Here is a 26,333-nt window from a genome sequence, read left to right as displayed (position 1 = left end):
GGATGTTGTAGTGTCTTATCTCCAGAAAAAGCGGTTCCAGGGCTGCTGCCCAGCCTGCCACATCTTGTTTATAGAGAATTGGCGGGATTCCATTCGGCCCTGGTGCTCCCTCTCTTCTTCCCTTCTTGATTAAACGCTGAATGGTGTTTTGTAAGTTCAGCAGATTCTCTCTATCGTTTCCAATCTGCCCTTCTGTATAGCTTGTGTTATTACTCGTTAGAGATTTTTGAGTGTCAAACTCATGGTCTTGGTTATGTCCCGCAGCCTGATGAAAATGGCTGCCAAGATAGTTTGCCCATTTATCCTCTGAGATGTTAGATGAGACCCCATGGTGCATGGGTCTTATAAATGAGTTTATTGATTTCCAGAACCTTGCCCCGTCATTCTGTTTGATGTCAGAGTGTAGTCTCGCCCATAGGTTATCCTCAGCGTATTTGTTTGCTTCCCATTTTGATTTTTTCAGTGTTAATTTTAATTTCCGTAGTTGATCGCGCTTTGCTAGGTTCATAGGATTCTGTTGAAGTTCTCTCATTGTGCGATAGATTGAGGTTTTGATGCCTCTGATTTTTCCTTTATGTTCTTGGGAGAATTTGCTCGATCGTTCGTTGCTTAATTGTGGCTGTATTTTAGGTCTTGTAGCGTACATGGACATAGTATTTGTAAATTGTTCCCATTTTGTGATTTCGCTGTGTCCAGTGCAACTCCCAAAATGCTGTTTTGCTCTTTCCACTAAGGTTCCGTCTGTTGCTGCTGAATACTTAATTTTTTTGAAGTTGACGGTATGGGTTGACTCTTTTGGTTCTTTCGAGAGCTCAAAATTGGGTTTTGCAATCTTAAAGGTGGTTTCTTGAGGGCAGTAATCACTGTCTCCGCTACGACCTATCCGGTATGATTTTAAAAACTGAAATAATGGTAATGAGATGAAGGTATAGTCTAGAATACTGCTTGTTCTTGTTGAATGAAAAGTTGCGGCCGGGGGATTGTCTCCAGATGTCCTTCCATTTAAGGCCCTGATGTTGAAGTGTACCAGATCTTCCAGAATCTTATTACCTAACTTTGTTTGCTTGGGAATCTGTGAAATCGCTTGTGAAGGAATATCCCAGATTGCATTTTGAATTAGTGGCTCGTCTTCTTGCGTGGCACCCATGAGGTTGAGGTTGAAGTCCCCAGTGAGAATAACGTTTGTTGTAGGTCTTTCCCTTATGCAAGACTCCACGAAGCTGCAAAGGTTTTTAGCTTCTTTTCTTTTCTTTCTCGGATGAATGTAGACGTTGATTAGGGTAATGTCATTTTCAGCGGAGCCTATTGTAAGTTGTGGCAGATTAATATTTACCTCCAGCAAGGCTGTGAGAGTTGGGCCGACTTCTTTTGCCGTCAAAATGCTTGTGGCCGCTATATAAGTTGCTAGGCCACCTTGAAGGTGCCCGTATTTAGCTGACCTTTTTGCAGCGGAGAAAAAGCGTAAGTTGCCATGAAGGTGCGGGGGGTCTGCAAGCCATGTTTCTTGGAATGCCACGACATCGAAGTTTCTGACGTATGTCATAAACTCTGGGTCTGATGTTTTGGAGGCCAAGCCATTAATGTTCCATGAGCATGTTCTTAATGAGTCATGTGCGGCCTCCCCTGGCTTGAGGCTGGTTTGTCATTCGTTGTTATTTAAAGTTCTGGCTATCCATCTTGGGTCGGGCAGTCCCGATGGTTGTATGTGTTCGTCTACTATACGTCGGGCACTGTCATTATATGGATCGACCTTATTGCCCCCTGGCCCTGCCCCGCCTCTCAGGACCGAATTTCTAAGGCTTTTCGTAGTGGTTAGTTCTGCCTCTTTTTCCACCGGGGCAAGAATTTCAGGGTATCTAGGCTTTGTATATGGTTTTATTGTGATCCCCCAGTTTTTAAAGGTTTCAGCCTCAGCATATATTTTTTGTGAGATTGCCAAGGTTGTCCAAGTTGCTTTTGTTTTTTCTCTTCCTGTGTGCTCATCGACTACAAATTCAATGGATACCAGGTCTGAGCTTTTTACTTCTGCCAAAGAGGTGACATGAGATAACAGTCGTAGGATGTTACCCCTATTCAGTATATCATGTCTACCTTGCGAGCGGTAGTTCGGGTTGAACCAAACGACGCCTGTTGTATGACCTTGTTCACTTCTCTGCTCACTCTCTGTTTTTGGTTGACTAGATCGCATATCCTCTACTAGTCTTTTTACAGTTGTTTTCGTTTGGTTAGAGTTAGGTGCAGTGATTCTTAGCTCTCGGCCAGGTGTTTGCTGGGTTCGTGGAGGTGACTCAGCGGATGTATGACGTTACAACGCACACTTTTACAACGCATGCACTTACAACGCATTTTTTACAACGCATAATCCATTACAACGCATGACATTACAACGCATGACACTACAACGCATTTTTAAAAACTACCTTTACAACGCATTTCCATTACAACGCATACTACCTTTACAACGCATACCATTACAACGCATAATATTAAATTGCATTTAAGGTAAGTATTAGATAGTATAGGGGTAAAAGTTACTTTTCTAACTCCAGGGGGTGCAACAGTAGGGTAAGTGTTGGATAGTATAGGGGTAAAAATTACTATTCTAACTCCAGGGGGTGCAACAGTAGGGTAAGTGTTGGATAGTATAGGGGTAAAAATTACTATTCTAACTCCAGGGGGTGCAACAGTGGGGTAAGTGTTGGATAGTATAGGGGTAAAAATTACCATTCTAACTCCAGGGGGTGCAACAGTAGGGTAAGTGTTGGATAGTATAGGGGTAAAAATTACTATTCTAACTCCAGGGGGTGCAACAGTGGGGTAAGTGTTGGATAGTATAGGGGTAAAAATTACTATTCTAACTCCAGGGGGTGCATCAGTAGGGTAAGTGTTGGATAGTATAGGGGTAAAAATTACTATTCTAACTCCAGGGGGTGCAACAGTAGGGTAAGTGTTGGATAGTATAGGGGTAAAAATTACTATTCTAACTCCAGGGGGTGCAACAGTGGGGTAAGTGTTGGATAGTATAGGGGTAAAAATTACTATTCTAACTCCAGGGGGTGCAACAGTAGGGTAAGTGTTGGATAGTATAGGGGTAAAAATTACTATTCTAACTCCAGGGGGTGCAACAGTAGGGTAAGTGTTGGATAGTATAGGGGTAAAAATTACTATTCTAACTCCAGGGGGTGCAACAGTAGGGTAAGTGTTGGATGGAATAGGGGTAAAAATTACTATTCTAACTCCAGGGGGTGCAACAGTAGGGTAAGTGTTGGATAGTATAGGGGTAAAAATTACTATTCTAACTACAGGGGGTGCAACAGTAGGGTAAGTGTTGGATAGTGTAGTGTAATATTATGCGTTGTGATGGTATGCGTTGTAATGGTAGTATGCGTTGTAATGGAATGCGTTGTAAAGGTAGTTTTTAAAAATGCGTTGTAGTGTCATGCGTTGTAATGTCATGCGTTGTAATGGATTATGCGTTGTAAAAAATGCGTTGTAAAGGTAGTGCGTTGTAAAAGTTGCGTTGTAAAGGTTGTTCCCCTGACTCAGCGTTTCTTTGTTCATTTGACAGCCCTCCCTCTTTTTTGCGGGGGCTGAATCGCATGTCCTCTGCTAGTCGTATTGCATTTGTGTTGGCCTGATTTACGTTGAGTGCAGTTACTCTTAGGTCACGACTGATAGTATGCTTGTTCAATGCTAGTTGCCCGGCCGGGTGGCACTTGTCGCCGGGCCTGGAGATGTTGCGTGTAAAATCCACTGACCCTATAGTGGATGTTTCTTCTTCTCTCTTCGTGGGCGGTGCTTCTTGGGTGATTATCAGTGGATAACTTGCTGGCTGCCCTTTGCCTGTCTCTGCGTTTTCTGATCCTTGTTTGTTGCCAGGCTTCGCACCCCAAGTGTGTTCTTGATTTTTTATTTCCTGTAAGTTGGGGCCGTGCTGTCTGCCACTTTTTTGTGCCTGTTTCGCGCTGGATTCAAGGAAAATATTGCGAGCTTCACCGGTTTGGAGGCGTAATTTTTGTGTCCCGTTTCCGGCTCTTTTTGTATGCGAATCCCGGGTGGTTCCGTGGTTTTTGTTTTGGGCTTAATATTGCACCCCGTCTTATTTGGGATTTTTGCCTTGGTGGGAGTCTCAGATGTGCTGATGGCTTCCTCAATTTCCGGTGGGCACATGGCACTCTCGGATTGAGCTGCGCTTCGATCCATAATTGGAACTTACCCAAAGAGGTGCATAAAGCCTTTACGTTGAGAGACAATTTTGTGTTTCCTGCCTTTGCGTTTTTTACCTCGTCTTTGTTTGGTGTTCGTTTTTGGGCTTGCTTTTTCTTCCTCAGGGTTTGCCGAGAGTGGAATTTCTGTTGTTCCGGTTTCACAGGTCCCTGTGCTTGTTGGAATTGTAGATGGAGGTGCTCTTAATTTAGAATTGTCTTGTCTGTTGCTCACCGGCGTTTCTTTGATCCTTGAGTTGTTTGTGTCAGCCTCGAAGAAGACATTTTTTGACAGTACAATTTGTCATTCCAAAAGCATATCAAAAGAGAAAAAATCGAATATCTTGGCCCTGATATACTTAATCTTTGCACCATTTACAAGACCAAGGTTCCCTTTGATTAAAATTGTACTGTCAACATTTTTCTCTCTGGTTAACAAATGTTTGACATATAATGCTTTGTATTATGTTTTAACTGCATTGTATTTTATGAACTTATGTTTTTTTAACAATTATGTGTTATACACAGTTATATTAATAAAAAACTTTTAAATTATTGGAATTGTACAATAATATGTTTTAATAAAGCAAAAAATCTTTTTGAGATAATATCTGTATGTTGTTAAGGATAGAAAATTGTTGCTTGATGTAGCATGAGGAAAGGATCATTATAGGTGTTTTAACGATGTTCTAAGGGATACTGCACTTTTCAACTATTTAATAGTACTCCAATCCCTTAGTGTGATAAGGGGTCTCTCTCTTTTGTTTACATATTTTCAAGTAGCCTTGCCTATTTAAAAGGCATTTTGTTTTTTTTTTAGCTCCCAGCTCCTGCCTGTCACATGGGAATGCCTTAATTACATATCTTTCTTGCTGTATTGACTCTCCTTTCTATGCTGAGTTTCTTTTTCCTTTCCTTGTACCAAGAGGGACTGAGATAATGCTTTTCTCTCTTCTGCGTCCCTGTCAGCTTCTACAATGTGCTTAATTAACATATGGTCAGGTCGTGACCTCCATTAATTGTGCCTCAACGTTCTGACACACTGTGGTCTATATTAAAGGTCCAACATTGTCCTCATTAAAACGGTTAGTCATTGCTTTGAGCTTGTCGCACGCATCTTTTAAATGATTTTGTTGAGAGGCGCAGTGTGTTTTCACAGCATATGGGCAGGTTGAGATCTCCTTTAAAAGTTGTTGATCACCATTCTCGACGTTCCATGATGGCTAGTGACATTTCTCCTCCTGTAAGAGCTTCATCTTCTGGTACAAAGCCTAAGAGAGTTAAAAATGATCCCCCCTCACCCATTTTGTCATCGCATAATCCTGTCCTTGATACTATTCTTGATGAGGTGAGGGGTTTGAACTCTTTTATGTCCACAACTAAGGAGAAGCTTCAACAAATTGAAGATAGGTGGATTACTATGGAAGTGAAGGTATTCAACATGGAACAGCGCATCAGTGATTTACATGATGTCTCTACTAAAATTCCTATACTGGAACAGGAAATTCAACGTCTTAAACTGAGGATCTTAAAAATCGCAATAGATGTAATAATCTTCGTCTTTACGGCTTACCAGAAAATTTGGAGGGGCCGGGCCTCCTCATTTTTCTTAAGAAGTTCCTGCCTGAGCTCCTTGATCTTCCATTAGAGCCATCACTAAATATCCAACATGCTCATCACCTTGGACGTTTTCAACCGAACTCTATTAGACCTAGAGGAATTATAATGCTATTCCTGGAATGTACAGATCTTATGAGCGTTCTTCAAGCAGCAAAACTAAAGCGTCGCCTTGTATGGTCTGGTCACACAATTTATCTCTCTCAGTATATCTCTAATGCTACTAATGCCAGAAGGAAGAAATTTCTGGCTCTTCGTCCTCAGATGAGACAGTAAAATATTCGCTAGGGCATTTTGCAACCTTGTCTGTGTAAAATTACTCATAATGGTTCCTCTCGCTCATTTGATGATCCTATTAAATTGAGATCCTTTCTTCACAGTCTCTCACCGAATACTGTTGATAGTTCTACTCAACGTCCCTGACCTTTTTCTCTTTCATCTTTCTAACAGATTCCATATGGCTGTTCATTTTCCTACTTTTTAATTTCTCTTCCTCTGCTGTCCATCTGTTCTCGGTGCTGTTGCGCCCCATGCTCACTTTGTTTACACTTTTTCTTAGATCTGGATCTCTTTCCTTGATCTACCTTATTTACTTCTTATTTTCTTCTCTTTATCTTTTTTTCTGTTTGTCCTCTCTTTTTGACAATATTTTGTATGATGCATGTGCTTATTGTTGTTCTTTGTTGTTATACATATTTGTTTTTGTATTAATCTAATAAGTGGTGTTTTTCTGTTTCCAGCTGTTCTCCTGAAGTGTATCATCTTCATTCATGTATTACCTACCCCTCCCTCCAATATGTGTAATGTTGTTACGTGGAATGTTCATGGTCTTGGACACCCCGTCAAGAGACAAAAGGTACTTTCCCATTTGTCCAAACTAAATTTTCATGTTTCATTTATTCAAGAAACTCATGTAACAATATTGAATCGCTTAAGTTAAAAAGACAGTGGGTGTGTTAAGTTGTCTATTCTCCAGCCTCCAATAGGAAGGGTGGTGTTGCTATACTTTTTCATAAGTCATTATATGTACAAATGTTATCTACTCAATGTGATTTTGATGGACGTTGGGTAATGGCCAAGGTTGTTATACACAATAAAGAACTTGTTTTATTGAATATTTATGGCCCTGTTAAGCCAGATCCTGACCTTTGGAATAATATCAAGATTCTACTTTCCTCCATTGATGGTCCAAATATTATTGTTGCTGGAGATTTTAACCAATGGTTAGACCCATTCTCTGAAAGACAGTCCAAATGCAAATTTAATCCCGATAAATCCCACAGATTATTTCAATCCGCCATTACCTCTCGTCCATTGTTTGATGTTTGGAAGACTTGTAACCCTGACTCCCTTGAATTTACATTCTTCTCTAATGTACATCAGACCCGTTCTAGGATTGATTATATTTTGGTTAGTAAATCCTTACTCCCAACTATTCAATCTTCCGAGATTGGATCTATTTTCATTTCTGACCATGCTCCTGTCCTTTCTGCACTTGACTTTTCTCTGAGCTCTCCTAAATTTGTTCACTGGAAACTTAACAACTTTTTGTTGTCAGATTCTGTCTTCATTTCTGAAACTACTGCTTTTATTAATGAGTTTTTTTACTATCAATAATCCTTTGGATACCTCCATGCCTAATAATTGGGATGCGTTAAGGCCTCCTTTCCTTCCTTAACTATCCCATATTCAGCACGAACTAAGAAAAACACAAAGGCCAAGTATACAACTCAATTACAACAAATCAAATCGCTGGAAGTATTTTACCTCCAGATCTCCTTCCATTCTTCATGAATTAATTAAGGCCAAATCTGCTCTTAACAAATTTGCAACAGTTGATGCCTGTAATGTCCTTCTTAAAATTAAGTCAAAGTACCCCGGGGTCAAAATAAAGCTGGCAAGATGCTGGCCAATTTAAAAAAAATTAAATCTGAACCTAAAAATATTGGCCCTATCCTGAATGAATCCACTAACAAGTTTGGGTCCTCCGATGAAGATATTTCTATTGCTTTTCACGATTATTATCAATCATTATACTCTGATAACACGAATCCCTCTAGTGTAAATTTACTCACCTTTTTTACGGACCTTCCTTAACCTCCATCATTGTCTGACGAATTTGAGGTATTAGAAACAAAGATCACTCTCCAAGAGATAACGGATGCCATTAAATCTCTAAGAAAATCAAAAGCACCTGGTCCTGATGGCCTCTCTGCTGAATTGTTTTTTACTTTTTCCTCTATTTTTGCCCCCAAACTCCTTATTCTTTTTAACTCCTTCCTTGACGACTCCAAGGCATCTGGTTCCTTTATGGAAGCTTTGATTGTCCTTGTTCCTTAACCCGATAAAGATCACACCCTCTGCAAAAATTATCGCCCCATTTCTTTATTTAATTATGATTGTAAGATTTATGCTAAAATTCTTGCCTCTCGACTTGAGAATATTATCCCTTTATTGCTTAAAAATGATCAAGCTGGCTTTGTTAAGGGTAGATTGGCAGCGGATAACTCCAGAATGTTTGCTAATGTCATCTCCTTTGGGAAAAAGTATAAGTCTCCCCTTGCAGCATTGTCCTTAGATGCAGAGTATTAACTGGCAATTTATGTTTACTACTCTGCAGTGGTATGGTTTTGGTTCGAATTTTATTTCCTGTGTTAAATTGTTGTACTCGTTTCCTCGTGCCAGTATTTTTGTGTACAACCACTTTTCTAAACATTTTCCTTTATTAAGGGGTACCTGTCAGGGATGTCCTCTTTCGCCCTTGTTATTTGTTTTATGTTTAGAACACTTCCTTGAGCGCATTCGTGTTAACACTCTTATTTCTGGTTTTATGCCTAATTCTATAGAAACCAAATTGTCAGCGTACGCTGATGACATTCTGGTATATATGTCTCATCCTATTACCTCTCTCCCTCCCTTTTTATATGAGGCTCAGTTGTATTCCAGTATTTCTGGATTTAAATTGAACTTCCCTAAAACAGAGGTTTTACCCTTGAACTCCCTCTGCTCTCAATATATGCTATATATATGTTTAAGTACACTAACTTTACCTGGTGTCCTTTAAAAATAAAATATCTTGGTATTTGGTTTTCTTCTTCCTTATCTACTACCATCAGTTACACGTTTAATGCATTATTTACCAAAACACAAACACTACTTCATTCTTTGTCGCCTCTTCATTTGTCATGATGGGGTAGATTGGATACTATTAAAATGATGATTGTCCCCCATGTCCTTTATAATTTATCCATGTTACCTTTTCGGATTCCTGCTTCATATTTTTCGCAAATTAACTCTATTTGCATTAAGTTTTTATGGAATAATAAACATCCCCACATTGTCCTTGTGAAACTCAAACGCTCCAAAACAGAGGGTGGTGTGCGCTTTCCTGACTTTAAATTATACCATTCTGCTTTTTTAATTTGTCATTTTTTTGCCTTAATTTATGAGTTTGCTGATAACCCTATCTCTCGTTGGATTGTTTTTGAAGATGTTTCTTTTCGAAATATAATTTATATGTCTAATTGTACTTTCATATCAGATAACCCTATTCTAAAATATTCCCAACAATTTATGTATAATATTTTATCAGTCAGTCGGTCTTGAGCCATATCAATGTTTTTTGTCCTCTACTGTTTGGTATAATACATTAATTAAATATAGACGTAAATCGTTTTACTACAAACACTGGAAAGGAGAAGGGAATTATCTTTATGCATCATTTGATTATTCATAATTCTGTCATTCCCTTCCCCCAGTTGCAGTTGCAGTATAACTTGCCTGACTCATTTCTTAATGAATACCTCTTAATATCAACTGCTTTTTCAGTCCTATTTCACAACTAATAAATTTCCATTTGCTAATCCTTCACTCGTTCCTCCCACACCGTTATATGGTGTTTCTCAAGACCAAAGGCCTAAGGCTACTTCTATTTCTGAGATGTTGTTATTGCCAAGTACTGAACGTTCTAAATCTCATACCAAATTACAATGGGAAGCGGATTTATCTTTATCGCTTTCTATTCCTTTATGGAATACATTCGGGCTCAAGTTATTTAAAACTTCTAGTGCAGCCCGCATTACTCAATCCTTTTACTGTATTTATAATAGAGCTGTTATTACTCCTGCATGTATATCCAAGTACTCCCCTACCTATTCTTACCTTTGTTGGTCCTGTTCTGCGTCCACTGGGACTTTAATTCGTCAATTATATGAATGTTCTAATGTATTAAAGTTTTGGCAATCTGTTTGGTCTAAATGTATGAAAATATTTCAATGCAATATTCCATCATCATTGCAAAATGTTTGTCTTGGCTCCGCCTCACCTACTTTAGATGTTTCTTCCCCTACCTCTTTGTTGCTTGACCTTTTTATTGCCCTAGCATTTAAAGTGATTTTATCTTGCTGGAAAGATAATTCTAAATTATTATCGTTAATTTGATGGCACTATATTTGTGATGAAAACAGGATTGCGAATGTTTCTTCTCTTTCTTTATCTCAGAAAATTAAATCCGACTTATTGTGGTTACCCTTTATTCTTATCTTTCTACCTATGCACCTGCATCTTAGTTTTTCATCTTATCCTCATTCTCTCCCTTTTATATATTTATTTTATACTTTATACATCTCTTTTCTCTCTCTCTTTTTCTCCGTCCCCTTTTCCTTTCTATTTCTTCCGACTCTTTTCTTATTTCTTTTTCTCTTAAATTATTTGCCCATGTTCTTCTTATACATTAATTGTTGTATTTTATTTACAATGTGTTCATTTGCTTGATAATGTTTTTTCTTTTCTCCTTTATCTGAAAACTTAATAAAAATGAGTAAACAAAAAAAAGACTTCGGTTTAGGAAATGTAGGTGACACCTGCCTGCAAATGAAATACTGACTTGGCGCTAGCTTTGAGAAGATACTAATAAGACCGACAGATGTTGAGATTTCTCAGAGGCAGGATGTAGGTTTCACAAGAAACACTGATCATCAGCCCTCCATCCCACCCACCCACTCAAAATCCCAAAGATCTCCTGGGAAACATACATAATTCACTTGTTAAGCCCAAACCTGTGTACAGGAACGGATGAAATACATCACCAGGTAGAGAGAATACGCAATTTTAACAAATTGTAAATGACAATGCCTTTTATTTATGTTTTAGTATTTAAAACATAAATAAAAGTAATTGTCATTTACAATGCTAATAGCTTAAACTCACGTAAATGCGAGACTAATTGCATTGCAAATGCTTGTTCTTGCCAGGAATGAGGTTGCGGAAAACAACAGTACAGACAGTGGCATGTAAGTTCAACATGGACCCGGAGTAGAATATCTAATGCTAATTACGGGAGACGCACCAAAACCAAACAGTACTAATATATGAGAAAAGGGGTGTAGGGCGAAAAGGAGGAGAAGTGGGGGAGGCACAGGGACGAAGTGGGGGGGTGGGAAGAGGAGGCTGGCGGGCACGCTGAGCCCTAGTACGATAAAACAGGGGAGGGGGGGCGGATACAATGGGAGACTGGTTGGCAGCTACGAGGAGGAATGGAGGAATAAGGATTCAGGGCGGCAAAGGGGGGGAGGCGGTTGTCCTGCAGAAAGGGGGACCTCGCTGTTGTTTCTTACAAGCTCTTTCAGTTTTTTGCTCTCTCCCTCGTGAAGATGCAGACACTCAAGGACTGTGGTCTGATTGTTTTTATGTCCTTTTACCAGTTTGAATGAACGATGATAATTATTTAGAATTACGCAGGTGAAAACAAGCTATGGTCCACAATTTTGCAACACAGACTTAGAAGCCCTGCTGATGAGGTCGAAACAGAAAATCCTATGCAGGATTGTAGACTTCAATCAACACAGTGAGAATTTGAAGATGAAACCTGGATATTTATTTGTCACAGTGGATCATAATAAAAGTTTTTAAGCCATTTACAAACTCCAAGATTTTTATTGAATCGTATGCGTTGCCTAGCAGGTAATTGTTATTTAGAGCAGCCAGACACAGTTTAAGTGATAATGTTCTAGACAGATGCTATGTGATTCAAGCCTCAGAGCTGCATCGGTTTAGAATGTTGAAGACCACCAGTTGTAATGTGATTAAATAATCCTCGTGTGCACACTTACATAAAAATTACTGAAAGTGAATATACGCAACTACCAAGTTCCAGAAAATTGCGGTTTAGATAATCAATATTTTGTGTGCTCCTGGGGTAACGTCTTCCATTCGAAACGTCGTATAAAAATACGATTTCAGCACATCCTAGGCAGGGTGTGTCCCCCTGGGCACAACTCGTGTCCTGTTGATAGGCTCCTCAGGTTGTAAATCACGAAATGATCAAAAGAAGGTTGAATCCATATTTTTGTTTTTTATTTAGATCCTTGTGATAATTCTCACATGTTCAATTCAAGTAGCAAAACTTAAATCATAATGACTGGATTATGGTATCCAATGCATTTCGGGTATCTACCCTTCGTCAGGGCATAATCGTGTAATAAACATATAATACTATGAGGGACTAGAACTGTGTTCATTTTATAATTTTGTTTCATAGTGTTATGGTGTTGCATAAAAGTGCATGCAATCACACAGGTGAAAATCAGATGCGAATGCGTCTCTAAATCACTTCACTGAAATTAAGGCATTACAGTACATGCTGCCACACAAGTGAGTTCGAAACGAAAGGCTTCTCAGAAATTGCCACGCTGGGTTGTGTGATGTTGAAATTCGTCAAGCGCTGTAACCTTACTTCGGGATATTAAACAGATCGTGAGAAGCTTGGCACCACTAACCCCTAGCACGTTTTCGTTGTTAACACGGACACATCTCCCGAAGTAAGGTTACAGCGCTTGACAAATTTTAACATCACACAGCCCAGCGAGGCAATTTCTGAGAAGCCTTTCGTTTTGAACTCACTTGTGTGACAGCATATACTTTAATGCCTTAATTTCAGTGAAGCGATTTAGAGATGCCTTTGCGTCTGATTTTCACCCGTGTGATTGCATGCACTTTTATGCATCACCATAACACTATGAAACAAAATTATAAAATTAACACAGTTCTAGTCCCTCACAGTATTATATGTTTATTACAGGATTATGCCCTGACGAAGGGTAAATACCCGAAATGCATTGGATACCATAATCCAGTCACACTTACATAAGACCATCTCTTTCGAGCTTGGTAACTACATACAATTACTAGAGGTGGGTGAAATTCACATTTTTCAATATCCGGAAAGCAGACCCCAAATCCTCTGCCAAAGCAATGACTGCCTTCTCTTGGTACACAGGTAGGTGGCATCACCACTTATGCATGAGCCAGGTTCACCAATCTAACCCTTTTATTCACCCAGTCAATAATTGCCATGCGTTGGCGCCCAAATAATACTTTATAATGGACCACAAAATATGCATTTTATTTTCCGGATTAGCACTATTTCCGTATGCGATTAGCACTATCTGCCAATTATTTATTCCAGTTTCATATAGCGCAAATAAGACCCAAATGTGTTTAAAAGCGTTATATGAGCAACCCTAACATTATATAAGGTCACATTGTTGTGTTTCGATTTATATACCCGTACATAGGCTTCCCTAAATCATGTCCTTATATAGGCACAATTCGCATTGCCCTTATTTAGCATTAGCCATGCTATCCAAATACAGGCATGGTCACCTACATCCGTCCATCCCACGTCACAACAAGTTCTTAGAAACCAGACCCTTAAGCCATCGGGACTTTCCCTAGCTAGGATTATTGTTTTCTCCATGAATTTATCTATTATGCATGAACTACTATTCCTTGGGGGTTCATTCATGACGCCTTCCTCTGCCCGACTTTACGTCAATGCTAGCATTCCTAAGCACCTTCCAGGTATAAATATACCTTCCCTTACCATGGCAAGTGAGGCTCGGCATGGCTCAGCTCGACTAGCCTACACAGCTCGATACGGCTCGCCACGGCAGGTTCGGAAGGAATTCGAGTTCCCGCCTGACGCACTGACCAGACGCTGTCATCCCTGCTCGCAGAGAATCCAGCTTCCAGTGTTCTGACTCCCTTCGTGGGGTGTTGGAGTTTGAGATTCGGAAAGAGATTCCCACCTCTCTCATTCTAAGGTATGGAGCTGACTAGTACCTAGAGGGACTCTTGGCATATAAACTTAGTATATACCATTCTATAGAAAACAGCACCTACTTCTTACCTTGTACTATACTTAGGTTAGGTACACTGGGGTAGAACTATTTTAGAAGCATCAGACGAGAATTCACTTTTTAGCCTGTGTTATTTATGTAGGTGTATATGAATATATGTCATAGCTAAAAGACAATGCTATTGCAGTATTATTTCTTCTTACTGCTTACGCTGTGCGTATTATATCTTGCTTACTGTCTAATGATTGTAACAGCTCATATCTCTTACACGAGAAACAAGACTGTTCAATAAATCCTTTTATTAAAACGCCTGTCTATCTATTTCTGTGTAACTCTGGAGAAACTAAGCATGCACGATTGACTGAGTGAAACTGTTATCTGTTGTTTTCACGATTCAGAGACACGTTCCGATTCTAAGGGAAACTAAGTTGTCATGTTTATGCGGTTGTCAGAAACTACTCCCTTCTTGTTTATTCGAGAAGTTTCTAGTTACCTCTGAGTTAGCTGGCACACAAAATAAATAAGTTTAATGTACTTGATAGAGGCATACTGACCTTAGTCCTATGCAAAAACGATAGTGTATATTATTCCAATGCGCAGAGTCTATAAGGGAAATAGGAACTACAGTACATGGTGCCCAACGTTTGGTAAGGCACTAATTTAATGCTAGATACTGAAGTAACTCAGTCGTGCTTTTCTCAGAGACCCCTAATCATAATTCTCCATAAGATGTCTGAAGTGGGTAGGGTTAATATCCGCCATAGCTGAGTAGGACGCAAATCCTATGTATTAGCTATTTGGTTTGTTCAACGTTGAAGGATACAGTGTTCCAAAATATTGTGCACCTTATCTTTGTTTCCTTGAAACTTGTTCTACATTTTCAAAAAAAATAATGTCCACTAACAGGGATGTTGTAGACGCGTCTGATCAAGTCGCAACTGGTTTTAATCTTACAGGTTTAAATGAAACCGATGAGGGTGTTATACACACCCCTTCAAACTTAAGGAGAGCCATCATTCTAAAACTTATAAAACATGGCCTAACACCAAGAAGTGGTAGAGCAGTTTTTGTGATAGAGGCACATGAATCTTTTCAGACAGAGGTATTCTATTCATGGATTACATTCCCAGAATCAAATCCAGTAACACATGTGTTTCACTTCTTCAACGAAGATGAACCACCTGAGGAATACATTCCTTTCGAGGATGTTGAAATTCCACTCACATACCAGGAGCATCAGCTCTGGTTTAAAGGCGCCCTAAAACATTACAATCACATTACCAGGCTCGGTCCATTAGGTAGTCCAGGAGCAACATGGCCGATTTTAGCCAGCTACACACCTCATCCTGACATTGAAGCAATGTCAGACGATGAATTACTCACTTAACTCAAAGAGTTAATAAAAATTTACAGACAGTTAGTACAATATGTCATGTGGACTTTAACAGTCCAACCACCAATAACCATTCCAAATCAAACCCCTCATCAGGGGAATACAATAAAAATTACTCCAAAGACTTTACACGCAGTCATGGGTAAAATGCCCACAAAACGTGAACAAATTCCATTCTGGTTAGATCAAAATATTACTCAAATCGAAACAGTATTTCCTAATACTAGCCCTTATGAGAAACACAGAATCCTAACAATCTGTTTACCAATGGGGATCACACCACGTCTGGAAGACTGCACCACTTGGGGCACAGTCTTTGCTGCTATCTATACTAAAACACCAGGGGTTCTGTCTATTGCGGTAATACCTGATGTCCTGAAACAAATTCAAAATGAATATGGGGCAGAGTCTGTTCTGCATTTATGTATGAAATTACTAAAGAACTTCGACCAGGTCTCAACAATAATATTATCTAATGTTAAAGGGGAGGCAGCAGCAGTGGCGATCTGCCAACGATTAAGGAAATTTGATGTAACAGAACACCAACAAGAACTACCCAGAAAAATGGAAAAATCCTATGAAGAATTAGGCAGAGATAGTTTAGGTGGAAAACCAGTTAAACCACAACTGTCTGAAGGTCTCAATTAAACACAATCCAACATTCAAAAGAGAAACGTTCTCAATCCCGAGGTAGGTCTCCTCAAGGTATAACCTCAGGAACAGGGATAATTTGAAAAAACCTGACAGGTATCAAGATACTGATACACATTCCTCTCGTACCTTTCAGACATCTTCACAGAAATCTCAAAGAAGCGGACGGTCAGATCACAAGAATGAACGCGTGAAGTCCAAAGACAATCAACAGGTTCAGAAAAACAAACCAAAACCTCAATTCAATTAAAAAAAAGGTGGCAGGTCTGAAGATCAGACATGCCGAAAATCCTGAGAACACAACTCAAGAACGGAGAATGGGCTCAGACAGTGCTGGACAGTGCAGCAGAAGTAACAATAGCTCGCCAGAACCTGAAGGAACTTCTGGAGACAGTGGACTTGAATGAGTACATAACAGTAGAGGCTGTAGGCACCAGAGTTAGTACTCCACAAAGGTTATATGAAATAACACTCCGGATGGAGGGAGACACACCAAGAAAAGTGAAAGCACTCTTTTGGGAGAAGCTTTCATGGGGTTATGATATACATCTAGCAGAACAGGACTGGCCACCAGAATTTGTCAGGGAGTACCCACATGGCGAAGACATCATTATGCCAGCCTTCTCCAACCATGTTCCTATACATTTAAAATATACTTATGCCAGGAAATGGGCAGTAGCCCAGGCCCCAGCATTATACTAAAATCATGTAGGATCGGATGAGGACTCACCGCACCACAAAATCAAATTAAAATGTCAACCTAATGCACAAAGGCAATACCCAATTAAGCAAGAAGCTAAAAAACAGGTCAGGGAGATCTTAGATCAACTTGAATACCAAGGGGTGATTGAAACATGCACCTCATCAATGAACAATCCTTTGTTTCCTGTTTCCAAACCAGACAACACATATCGTCTAGTTTTGGATTACAGACACCTGAATACTTGTTCTAAAACATTTGCTGTGCAAAATGCACACAGTACAGCATTAATGAATAACATTGTGCGTAAAAAATATAAAACCACATTAGATATTTCAAATGGTTTCTTTTGTCAAAACATAGCACCTGAAAGTAGGTACTTGACAGCTTTCTCAATAATGGGGACCCAGCGTCACTTCTGTTGACTCCCACAAGGGTTCAAGAACAGCCCGGGGTTATTCTCAGCAAGAGTAACAGAGTTACTACAAATTTATGATGACAAGACATTATCATATGTCGATGATATCTATCTGACAGACGATGACTTGGATAGGCACTTAAACAGGGTAAATACCATTATACTGGGCTTTGCCTCTGAGGGCTACAAATTCAATTTAAAAAAGTCAAGAATTTCCCATCTCAAAGTCCTTTTCAAGTGAAGGAAAAAGCCTGGCAGCTAACTTTTTAGAAAAGTGTATGCTGTTCCAACCTCCAAAAACCCTGAAAAACTTCCAGTCAATTCTAGGTTTCCTGAATTTCGGAAGAACCTACATTCTAAATTACGCAGAAAGGATTAAACCTCTCTACGAATTAATCAAACCTGATTTCAAAAACAAAAATTGGACACAGGAACACCCAGATATCCTGCGTTCACTACAAGCAGACACGTTAGCTGAAGGTGAAAAAATTCCAATTGCATACAAATCACATTTGTATACACAAGCGGAAATGCGATTCACTTTGACAGAAAAAATCCTGACAGCAGTTCAAACCGCTGTAGCAAAAGAAAGAGCTCTAGCTCAGGGGAAATGCATTATTATCGTGACTCCGGTACCAGCCTTAGAGGCGGATACAAAAGCGAGCATTCTAAATGCAAGAGCTTTACAACCTAGATGGATACAATGGGTTAATTCTTTTGCTGCAACAGATGTTGAATATGTTTTTGATCCTAATTTAAAAACACAAGCATTCCTGCAATACGAACACGAATGTCCTCTGCCTATTGAGATTCTACCTCTTGACCAGTATGAATTTATAATTTATATTGACGAATCAGCACGACCCGCTACGGAAAGTAAGCAAGCTTACAGTGCAGCGTGCACAATCGTTAAAGGTCGCATGTGCGATGGTAAATTCCGACCAATGGTCACAAAAACACAATCTCTAGGAGATTGTACAGTTCAGCCAGCTGAACTACAAACATTCAAATTGGCACTTGAAAATACGGATCGCGAATTCCCCACACTTATAGTGTGCGATTCTTTTTACTGTGTTCAATCATATAATGAATATTTACAGAACTAGCTTCAAAATGGTTTCAAAGATGCAAAAGGTGGCACAATCAAGCATAAAACGCTTTGGGAACAAGTAGTTCAGTTGCGAGACGGACTACAAAACACTCACGTGATGCACACGCGATGGCGTTCACGTTGCAGGGACTTCATTGGCTGACGAAGCCGCAAAAGGGGCTGTGCAAATGGCTTCCGTAGCTGCGATCACTCGTTTAAAAACAACGATAGACAGTGAGATATTGTTGGCTGTCACTGTTTCAAGCAAAGGCAGTGGTGCAGCGTTACCTAAAAAATTTCCACTCAAATACTCGTATATAATTGATGCGAACAACGTTCCTTTTGCTCGAATCCCTGGAGTGGGGGATAGGGTAATTCCAAACATGGAGCGTAGATTCGGACTAATCCTAGCAGCACATGAAGGGATAGCCTCTGCCCATGCAGGTGTTTCCGCCACAGTATTGTTATTAAAACAGAGATATTAGTGGCCCGGCATTAGGAAGCAGACCTAAAACTATGTTTTGTAATGTGAAATATGCCAACAGATGAAAGTCTCTACAATGAAACGTCCTGCGCAGACGTTCCTGTTAATTTCAGATAAATCATTAGCTTGTGTTTACCTGGATCACTGTGGTCCCTTGCAAAGGGATGGTAACTATAAATATATCATGGTCGCAGTGGATTCGTGCCCAAGGTTCCTATGGATGTGGCCTCAGCGCTCGGCTGACGCTCGTACTGTTATAAAAGATTTGCGAGTCTTTATCGGCACATACGCAATAGGCACACTACATTCTGACCAGGGCCCTGCGTTTAGCTCTCGGGCTTACAAAGAAGCCATGGTCAGTTTGGGCATTGCATTGCGGTACTCCTCTCCATACCATCCTGAGGGAAATTCGGTTGTGGAAAGGAAAAACCGGGACATAAAGTGGTCTATAACAGCTAGAGTATTAGGTTCGGGTGACTGGTGGGTCAAACATCTTTATGGGGTCCAACGCTAATTAAACAATTTTCTCTAGGGGGGGGGTCACTCCATATGAGGTCCTATTTGGGACAAGAGTGTGGGTTCCTGATCTCGAATGTAAAGGCACAGTGGTGGAAAATAAACCATTTGATATCAAAGATCGTTTGGCTGTTTTACAGGATTTAAATGAACTAAGATCGAAACAAAGCAACGTGTTCCTGAAGCCAACCACCACTGGGGAAAATCCAGCCATCCCAGGAAGGCCTGTCTGGATCCCAAAGCTTGGGGATCTAGTCAGAGAGAAGATCGCGGAGAAGAAGGAATTTGGGCTTTCTTACAGACAACCAGTACCTGTCCTAGCCATTCACGGAACAAGAACAGTACTTCTGCCGCCCCTTGCTGGTAAAAAGGAGAAAAGATTTGTGTTCATCGACCTCATCAAACCACACAATGTGGCCAATACTAAGCAGTAGGCCATGTGGACTCCGACCAAGTAGCAGACGCACTCCTCTAGCTACCAGCCAAGAGGTTCAGACTGAAAGACTCATCACCATCGAGAATTCAGCAGTAAGAGATGAAGGACTAAGCAACAATGCTATGGAACTCATTCCTCTTGAAACCCAAATAACAGTTAGTCCGGATACACATGTCTACACCAACATAGCAAATGATCCACTGGTTCCAGCGATTTCAACAAATCCTAATGCAATTTCAACCATTGACAGAACTGCCTCTGGCTATTTCATTAACTTTGATACGTTTTCTGAAGATTCAAGCGAACTAGAAACGACACCAGCCAAAAGAACTTTCAAAGAATAAGCACAAGACTTCTTTCATCACGTGAAAAAGACTTATCTGGTTTCACCATGGATTGAACTATGGAGTATTTCTGGAATATTTTTCTTTCTGCTTTGGCTAGCTTTAGTGATGACTCTGAGCATGCTGATAAATGGAAGATATATTAACTCATCACCATCGAGAATTCAGCAGTAAGAGATGAAGGACTAAGCAACAATGCTATGGAACTCATTCCTCTTGAAACCCAAATAACAGTTAGTCCTGATACACCTGTCTACACCAACATAGCAAATGATCCACTGGTTCCAGCGATTTCAACAAATCCTAATGCAATTTCAACCATTGACAGAACTGCCTCTGGCTATTTCATTAACTTTGATACGTTTTCTGAAGATTCAAGCGAACTAGAAACGACACCAGCCAAAAGAACTTTCAAAGAATAAGCACAAGACTTCTTTCATCACGTGAAAAAGACTTATCTGGTTTCACCATGGATTGAACTATGGATTATTTCTGGAATATTTTTCTTTCTGCTTTGGCTAGCTTTAGTGATGACTCTGAGCATGCTGATAAATGGAAGATATATTAACTTGGACACAGAAAGTAAAATTGTGAACTTACTTTTGAAATCACACAAATCATCCCATCGTGAAGCAAGAGACTTGTCAGCAGTGAACATCTCAGCAGTTCCTATACAAGACGGTATAGTTTGGGACAGAACGGATTATGATATATTCGACCCGTCTGAACTTTTGAAGATTCCACACTTATTTAAGACATCATTAAGTGACTTTATTATTACCTCTAGTACCTATGCTAATGATTGGGACATTGAGACTGTTAATAACATGATGTCTGATCTAGAAAGGTCTGCTGCATTCTCTAACCATGAATACTTAGAGGGTTCTACAGACTATGAACAGCTTTTTTGTTACAACCACTATGGTCATCATTTCTTGCATAAATCTGCAATACCTAGAAATGTATTTATGTATATCCAATGGGAACATTGTCCTACACCACCAAGGGGTAGCTCAAAAACGTTTGTAATGAAGTTTCCATATTTTACAGGGTACAATACATCCAATCCAGAAACGTTTTACTTTAAAAATGTGAACAAAACAGGAACAAAAAATATGTTAACCAATACGAAACAGATTTATTCTGCAGCCTTTATTGCCCAACTGTCTAGACAGATTTCTACTTTTGGAAACACACATTTGACACAAAATCTGTCTGGGGTACAAAAGATTGGCAAGTGCAGGGGATAGAAGCTTTGTTTAGAGCCTGCATCATCCCACAGCAGATAATATTTTTGAATGACACTGTCCAACAAACGTCTTGCCTTGGTTTAGCCAAGATCAAAGACATGAACACACCTTCTGTACCAACTCCAGCTAGTAATAGCACTGAACAGGGAGCGGTGACAGTAGACACACTTTTACAAAACAACAGATCAGATTCCAAATGGGAAAAATGGTTGCTCTGGCCCACAGACACAAACATATGTCAAGAAACATTCCCGAACAAAATACAGGGATTTACTATCAATAGGCCAGACCCATGCTATGTTCAAAGACACCATCCAGGGGTAGTAACAACATACAGTGTAGGAAAATTATGCCTTGATTGGCTACAGACATCTACACTAGAGGATGTGAAACAACACTTATCTTTACTTAAAGAAAACGCAAACCTTAGGGATTTTTTGCTAGGTCCAAGAAAACCGCCTCAAAAACGTTTCACATATGCCAGCATCTATGCTGCTTATAATGAAATATGGAAGGTTACACAAGCAGACGCCGCAGAAAGATTACGAGAAATTGATCATATTAATTTAGAGAAATCTCTCGCTGTGGTAGACAATGGGTTAACGACTCTGTCATCCAGGATATATTCATTGGGCAACATTGTATCCTCTGCTAGAGACATTGTGGAGCAAGATTTGGTCCTGCTGCAACAAGGCCAGTCTCAATTACGTTCTATTCTGTTATTAGGTTGGACGCTACAAAGCTTGCGTGCAGGCTATGTGCCTTGGCGTTTCATTAACACGTCGTCTGTTTTCAGAATACAATCTCACTGATAAACAGATCGAACTGGCACAAAGGGGAGCAAAGTATACAGTGCTGAGCATTGAAAAACTGAAAAAATTGCCATTTACGGTAGCAGAAAAACTGGCTACAGAATGGATCATTCATGGCAAAATAACTCTGCCAGTTACAACTTTTCATTTTCAGTATTGCCTCAAACACATGCCAGCAGCCAAATATGAAAGGTTGGGTAAATAATACATCAGGACATCCTGGGATTAACCTCACACACACATATGTTGGAGTGGGGGGCGTGAAGTGTTTCTTAGCGGTACACGCTGTGAAAATGCACTGAGCGGTTCACTCATATGCCGGGATATTAATTTACACGGGGCCTGTAGCAGTTCTACTGCAAATTTATCCTGCCACCTGCAAGGTTCACCTGCCGCTGTGATTAATCCAACGTTTGGACAACTTTCAAATGGGAGTTACCTCATGTTGAATGATCAGAGCTGTTGCGGCATGTTGCTAGGTATCCCATATCTAGTAACGGTTAGGTCCAGGGTGACTTGCTGTATGCAAGTCTTGTTCCCCCAAATAGACACAGACAGGGAGTTGCCTTTATGGCCTTCACTGAACATCTCTTCTATACGAACTGAAACTTTAAGCAGAATAAAAGCCATTCTTTTACAACAAACCGTGCCTTTGACCTCGGCAAAGAAACCTATGATCTACAAATTGCAAGGACTTCGGCTGAGATACAGGCACTTTTACGTACAAACTGCCCTACACATTTCACAGAAATGTTGGGACGAATCTTAAACATGTCTGATACGAGCGGTATTGTGCATGTATTTAAGACCGTATGTTCAGGACTGTTAACACCTTTTCAAGCAGTCCTCGGAATCATTCCAAACTTCATGCATTCGGACTTTGGTGGTCTGCCGCTAATTCTAGCAATTGTTTTTATTCCTACTGATACACCATGGCAAGCCTATCCACCAGTGTCACTCTCTGCGACCTGGAGAAAGCTCTCCTGGAGAGGAAGTGTTGTGAACGCATAGTACAGCTATTGGGTTTACCTCGTCTATGAGAACTAAATACCACATGGTTTCTGTTGTTCAGACCAATCTGGAAAGATTGCATCTTACCTGTTCTATGCTGCCTGCTTTGTGGTGAAGAATGCGTGCTAGACATCTGTCTAACACTCCCATCAGTCATGCCAATGGATATCGATACTCTGCTGGACCCGATAACGGCCCATGCTCTGTGTTGTCCCCAGAGGCTACCGATTCTGATGACGGCATTCATTGAGATCTCACAGACGCAACATGCTACTGCTGAGGTACGAGATGGATCAACAGGCACACAGATAACATCGGTAATGGACACTGCTACTGACGATGTGTCACATCTATGTGCAGTTAGTTTTCTAAACAAGGTAATCACCTATCACCGACTTTGATAGACAATTTTTTGTCTACAGGAATAGAAGATTTCATGTTTTCACCAGCATCTTACACTGACTTTTGATTTGGCTCACAGTGTACCGGATAATCTATGCATTTGGCCTTCATTTTTCAAAAACAAAAGACTACATTTTGGAACTTTTCAGTTAATTGAATTTTTTCTTTTATGGCTTACAAACTCTGCTTACAGTAGAACTGTTCATAGAGAACAGACTTCTTTGAAATCTTCCAGAGACACATTGTCACCTTTTCTTTGCATTTATGTAATAATGGCATGAAATGGCTCTCAACTATTTTTTTTCCTTTCTGTAAAACTGGACCATTTCATTACATATGTGTATATCTTTCTGTCCATTCACTTAGCATTCACTGTAAATATAGGCTTAGAATGAAACATTGCTTTAATATGTACAGCACCTTTGCATTTCATGTCTAGCAAAGTTTTTTTACCAAAGACTTCTTTTAGTATGCTTTTACAAATGTTTTTAGTGAACATGTGATACTCAATTTTATGTGTTTAGCATTTAGAAATATCAATCATTCGTCAATGGAGTGGGTGTTGTGTTCCGACTTAGATGCCCGTACATAGGTTTCCCTAAATCATGTCCTTATATAGGCACAATTCGCATTGCCCTTATTTAGGCATAGAATCCCAGTCCTTATTTAGGCATTAGCCATGCTATCCAAATACAGGTATGGTCACCTACACCCATCCATCCCACGTCACAACGAGTTATTAGAAACCAGACCCTTAAGCCATCGGAACTTTCCCTAGCTAGGATTATTGATTTCTCCAAGAACTCATCTATTATGCATGAACTACTATTCCTTGGGGGTTCATTCATGACGCCTTCCTCTGCCCGACTTTACGTCAATGCTAGCATTCCTAAGCACCTTCCAGGTATAAATATACCTTCCCTTACCATGGCAAGTGCGGCTCAGCATGGCTCAGCTCGACTAGCCTACACAGCTCGATAATGATCGCATGGCAAGTTCAGGAGGAATTCGAGTTCCCGCCTGACGCACTGACCAGACGCTGTCATCCCTGCTCGCAGAGAATCCAGCTTCCAGTGTTCTGACTCACTTCGTGGGGTGTTGGAGTTTGAGATTCGGAAAGAGATTCCCACCTCTCTCATTCTAAGGTACGGAGATGACTAGAACCTAGAGGGACTCTTGGCATATAAACTTAGTATATACCATACTATAGAAAACAGCACCTACTTCTTACCTTGTACTACACGTAGGTTAGGTACACTGGGGTTGAACTATTTTAGAAGCATCAGACGAGTATTCACATTTTAGCCTGTGTTATTTATGTATGTATATATGAATATATGTCATAGCTAAAAGACAATGCTATTGCAGTATTATTTCTTCTTACTGCTTACGCTGTGCGTATTATATCTTGCTTACTGTCTAATGATTGTAACAGCTCATATTTCTTACATAAGAAACAAGACTGTTCAATAAATCCTTTTATTGAAACGGCCGTCTATCTATTTCTGTGTAACTCTGGAGAAACTAAGCATGCACGATTGACTGAGTGAAACTGTTATCTGTTGTTTCCACGATTCTGAGACACGTTCCGATTCGAAGGGAAACAAAGTTGTCATGTTTATGCGGTTGTCAGAAACGACTCCCTTCTTGTTTATTCGAGAAGTTTCTAGTGACCTCTGAGTTAGCTGGCATACAAAGTAATTAAGTTAAATGTACTCGATAGAGGCATACTGACCTTAGTCCTATGCAAAAACTATAGTGAATATTATTCCAATGCGCAGAGCCTATAAGGGAAATAGGAACTACACTACAACATTTTTATTTTTTACAGTACGGGAAGATTAAGTGATTAGCCCAGAAGCACCAAATGTTGAGCCGAGACTCGAACCTTATTTACTTGTTCTAAAGTTGGCAGCTCTTGCCCTAACGCCACATCCATTTGATATATATCAATTGTGAAGTAGGAATCTTCCTGTTATATTTAAAAGTTGAGCGCTCCCAATTAACTTACAGTCGCCCTTTGTCTTTGAGATTTGCCGTTGTAGTCCTATGTTTATAGCAGCTGCCACAATAAAGTCCTACTTGTGTGTTTGTGGCGTATCCTCAATGAGAACCTTGGGAATCTGGTGAAATTAATATATTGAAAAACCGCTGCTATCGTAACACCTAGAGCATGTGCACACTTATTGCCACGACAGATGCAGACCGTCATGTCTACAGAGGTCATTCAGAAGCAAAACACAGAAATGCACACACTAAAAGAACCTGTAACAAAAAAAATATTTGCTTTTGTCCAAAAGAACTGCCTGGCCATGCTTCTCCGATAAGAAAGGGGGCTGGCGTTCTTTGCACACAAGCCGGACCTCTGCCGGAAAGAAAGTGGCTTTATCAGTTCCAGCATCTCAGAGGCTGTTTCATGATTAACCACAGAGGCCTAAGGGGGTAGCTGTGCCAACAGCCCATGGTGACGTGTTGAGATAACAAAACAAGATATAAGCGAGATTAGCCCAGAACCACATTTGACAACCCACTGATGCCATGGAGGTACTGCTCATGCAGCTTGGAGCACCAAGAAGACCACAGCAACCACCGCCACCGCTCTCGCCTCCAGGTCCACCATGGAGGCAGTGCCAAAGAAGATAGCGGGTGTATCGTCAACACATCACCCTGATAGACCTAACACCAGAGGATGTGATAGTCCACTACAGGCTGAATAGGTCCTCCATCCCCCTTATATTGACCCAGATAGCCCCCTGGCTGCAGGCACCAACACAGCATTGCAACAAAATCCCTCCGCAGACGAAGCTTCTAGCATTGCTGCACATGTTGGCCTCAGGTACCTTCCAACTAACAACTGCCAGAGTCA

The 26,333-nt window shown here is 40.2% G+C and overlaps 1 long non-coding RNA gene across 1 annotated transcript in view; it reads left to right on the top strand.

Annotated features, from left to right (window-relative positions):
* Positions 1-26,333, top strand: part of LOC146799535 (uncharacterized) — a 139,751-nt gene that overhangs the window by 7,450 nt on the left and 105,968 nt on the right. The window contains exon 2 of the long non-coding RNA XR_014968936.1: positions 6,563-6,678. This is a non-coding gene — a long non-coding RNA (uncharacterized LOC146799535). The remainder of the gene's footprint in view (positions 1-6,562; positions 6,679-26,333) is intronic.

Source organism: Triturus cristatus, chromosome 9 (assembly GCF_964204655.1).
Source record: "Triturus cristatus chromosome 9, aTriCri1.1, whole genome shotgun sequence".
Lineage (NCBI taxonomy): Eukaryota > Metazoa > Chordata > Amphibia > Caudata > Salamandridae > Triturus > Triturus cristatus.
This window is presented reverse-complemented; position numbering and strand designations above follow the sequence as displayed.